Below are 4688 nucleotides of genomic sequence, written 5' to 3'. Positions count from 1 at the left end.
TTGCATCTGAAATGAGGTATTCTCTTTTTTTTTCTTAATCAGAGTGAGTGATACCTGTAAAACATAAAGATGTTTTGTATATGCAATCTAAATTTAATATGATGGTCTTTTGCTCCAAGCTCACCTTCTTGAAAGTCGTTTTTCACGACTTGAAATAAAGAATATGTCACCTAAATGAAGAGCTAAAAAAAGCAGAACGAGACAAAACACATCAAAACAAACCAAAGGCGGGAAACACTCTCAATATTACGGAAGGTATTTTACTGTTGGCCTCACCATTTGTCTTTAGAAAAAGCAATACATTGAGACATGAGTTAGACATTTGGCCACAAAATGGCTGGCAATTGTTTGAGGAAGTTCGGGTGATATCTCAAAAGCTCATTACACGGACATCCGAGGGCCCATCTTGGGAGCGGGAGATTTCCTATTTTGATTCAGCGCAAGAAAAAATATTACTTAGAACATACAGACAAGTTTCTTGATGTTTGGACAATACCGTCAGTAGAGTTGCAAAAAAGCGGCATCGAGGGCCCATCATGGGCCCATCTTGCCCGCGGGAGATTTCCCACTTTGATTCAGCGCAAGAAAAAATATTACTCAGAACATACAGACAAGTTTCTTGATGTTTAGACAATACCGTCAATAGAGTCGCAAAAAAGCGGCAAATGATCGTAATAAAAAGAAAACATAATATAATCTTAAACGACTCTCGTTGGTTTATTTTGCTACAAAAAGAGCGGGCTTCCTTTCTAGTCTTTCGAAATGAGTAAGTATTGATTCTTAATAAAGCAATGATCTTTTTGTTGTATCATAAATCCTTTATATAGCCTCACTCTTTTTTCCATGTTATTGACCTCAACTTAGTCTCGTCTATGAAAACGTAAAAAAAGGAACTCGGCCCATATCTAGCCCTCGTGACCTCACGCTTGTTTCATAACGCATATATAGGATAAACTAGTAAGATTAACGTTTTTCATTGATATTAACTTTAAAAATAATTTTATTTCCCTAAAGGGATGCTTCAGCCACAAATTGTTTTCCTTTTAGTGATATCATTTGCAGTACAATGTTTTGGTATGTTAACACTATATTCTTATTACCCACACATAATGTGTTATAAGTCTTTTCAGATACCTCAAGGTGAGAAATTTCTAAAATTAGAATGGCTAAGAGAGTTTACCATTTGGTATAAATGAGCAATGGGACAATTTCGGTTTTATGAACTGAGTTGATAATGTAAATTGGCCATCGTATAGACTTTCAAAGCTGAAATTTCAAGTGCTAGCCCTTCGTCAGCGCGAATGGAAGAATTGTGGGTTGCGTGTGTGTTTATATGCAGAATATAGAACCAAGCTATTGGTGGGAACATGGTGACTAGAAAAACAAGAATAAATTAGGTGAATGAAAACTTTGAAAAATTACCCTCTTTATCAAATGACAAATAGCATGGTTTCCGCAGGGCATTTGGGAAACCTTCCAACTAACTTCGCTGTTGGTAATATAAGAGTTGAACGCCCATGATTTTCAATTTTCACTAGAAAGTAACGTAACGTCACTCACATTCCACAGCAAGTTATCAGTCCAATTAGAAGGAAATCCAATACCAGCAAGATTTCCCCTAGTAACACTCTAGAAATATAGTGGTGAGGAACCTTAATTGTTTCACTCTGCAAATGCAGTTATAATTTATTTATCGCCGACAAGAATTCTCAGCCCTTATTTCAAAGAAATGACTACTGCAATAACTGAAATTCCAGATAATGAACGTCTCTGAACGAATCAGGGGGAAATAATTCATTTAAAAATGTGAAAATTTTAGATTAGATTGAGGTAAGTTCAACTTTGAAAATTATTGTTTTTACTAATAATTATCTCATTTTCTTTCTTCTCATGTGGAAATTTATTAACAAATCAGGATGTAAGTTTCTTAATTATTTTATTCACAGTTAGGTAGGAATGCATGCGCGTGGCTTTTTTCTTTCACTAGGTAGTGGCACTGACAATAATTACTGACAGACTTGATCAAAATTCAAATCATGTATATAATTCATATAGATTGATACTCTAATAAAAATCAGAGACAGTCCTTTATCAAGGAATCTGCCCAACTACTTGATCTACGAACAGATTGAAATAACTTCCAAGATAATTCTTTTCTTCATTAAAAAGTTTTATCTTTTTTCCTTTTTACGTGTCTGCATGCTGTTATCCCATGTTTGATAGGAATGATCTTATTATCTTCATATGAGTGTTTTTATCAAACTCACAGAGACAGTACTTTTATTGGCGAATTTAAGCTTTGACCAAATCATAACTTTTAAGATGACTCTTCTTATATTGATAACTTGAATCTCCTTAATTTTATAAAGAATTCTATCAAAGATTCTCCAAACTCTTAAAAAAAATGAATAAAATTAACTTTTCAGATAATTGCTTTCTTTTAATTATCACTAATATCCTTTTACTTTTCATGTGGATTTTCTGGAACTAATCAATAAGCAAGTGTCTTCATACTTTACGTAATGGTTAACATGAACTTAGCTTGTTCCTTTTCATGAGGATATGGTGCGATAACTGTCATTATATGCAGTATAGATAAAGTTCTAATAATATCCTCATACCTAATCAATCCTATGAAGGTATCACGCCCATAGGAGCCAATCAGAAGGGACCACCATCACCAGTGATTTTAAATAAATATCATCATTAATATAAAATAATTGCTTTCCTTCATATTATATTTATTATTATCATTTAAGTCCTATATCAAGTATTCTGCTAACTCTTGAGTATGAGAATATAGAGAATTCTTTTCTCATATTGATAACTTGAATCTCCTTACTTTTATTAAGAATTGTATCAACGATTCTCCTAACTCTTCAATATAAGAATGAATAAAATTAACTTTTCAAACAATTACTTTCTTTTAATGAATAATACTATCTCTTTACTTTTCATGTGGATTTTGTGGAACGAATCAGGTGGTAAGTATCTTCATACGTTACTTAATGGTAAACGAGAACTTGGCTTGTTCATTTTAATGAGGATATGTTGAAATAACTACCTACATGTAGTATCGATCAAGTTTAAAGACATCTTCAGAATTGATAAGTCCTATAAAGTTATCACGCCCATGAGAGCCCATCAAAAAGGACAGATCATTAGTGATTTCAAAATAATACCATTATTAATATAAGAAAAATGACCTTTCTTCACATTATATTTATTATTATCATTTAAGTCCTGTATCAAGGATTCTTCTAACTGTTGAATATGAGAATGAATAAAATTAGTCCCTCAAAAAATTACTTTCTTTGACCGAATAGTTTCTTCTAAGAGAATTCTTTTCTTATATTGATAACTTGAATCTCCTTACTTTTATGAAGAATTCTATCAGACTCTCCTAACTCTTGAGTATAAGAATGAATAAAATTAACTTTTGAGATGATTACTTTCTTTTAACAAATAATATCATCTCTTTACTTTCATATGGATTTTGTGCAACGAATCAGGTGGTAAGTGTCTTCATACTTTACATAATGGTTAACGAGAACTTGGCTTGTTCTTTTTGATGAGAATGTGGTGCAATAACTACCATTATATGCATTATCGATAAAGTCTAAAGACATCCTCAAAATTGATCAATCCTATAAAGCTATCACGCCCATGAGAGCCCATTTAGAGTGATAGTTCATCAGTGATTTCAAAATAATACCATTATTAATATAAGAAAAATGACTTTTCTTGACATTATATTTATTATTACTTTTTAAGTCTTGTATCAAAAATTCTTCTAACTCTTGAATATGAGAATGAATAAATTAGTCCTCAAGTCAGACTCTCCTAACTCTTTAATATAAGAATGAATAAAATTAACTTTTGAAGATGATTACTTTCTTTTAACAAATAATACCATCTCTTTACTTTTCATGTGGATTTTGTGCAACAAATCAGGTGGTAAGTGTCTTCATACTTTACATAATGGTTAACGAGAACTTGGCTTGTTCCTTTTGATGAGAACGTGGTGCAATAACTACCATTATATGCATTATCGATAAAGTCTAAGGACATCCTCATAATTGATCAATCCTATAAAGCTATCACCCCCATGAGAGCCCATTTAGAGGGACAGATCATCAGTGATTTCAAAATAATACCATTATTAATATAAGAAAAATGACTTTGCTTGACATTATATTTATTATTATCATTTAAGTCTTGTATCAAAAATTCTTCTAACTCTTGAATATGAGAATGAATAAATTAGTCCTCAAGTCAAAGACTCTCTTAACTCTTCAATATAAGAATGAATAAAATTAACTTTTGAAGATGATTACTTTCTTTTAACAAATAATACCATCTCTTTACTTTTCATGTGGATTTTGTGCAACGAATCAGGTGGTAAGTATCTTCATACTTTACATAATGGTTAGCGAGAACTTGGCTTGTTCTTTTTGATGAGAATGTGGTGCAATAACTACCATTATATGCATTATCGATAAAGTCTAAAGACATCCTCATAGTTGATCAATCCTATAAAGTTATCACCCCCATGAGAGCCCATTTAGAGGGACAGATCATCAGTGATTTCAAAATAATACCATTATTAATATAAGAAAAATGACTTTTCTTGACATTATATTTATTATTATCATTTAAGTCTTGTATCAAAAATTCTTCTAACTCTT

Source organism: Pocillopora damicornis, chromosome 11 (genome assembly GCF_964200805.1).
Source record: "Pocillopora damicornis chromosome 11, jaPocDami1.2, whole genome shotgun sequence".
Taxonomy (NCBI): domain Eukaryota; kingdom Metazoa; phylum Cnidaria; class Anthozoa; order Scleractinia; family Pocilloporidae; genus Pocillopora; species Pocillopora damicornis.
This window is presented reverse-complemented; position numbering follows the sequence as displayed.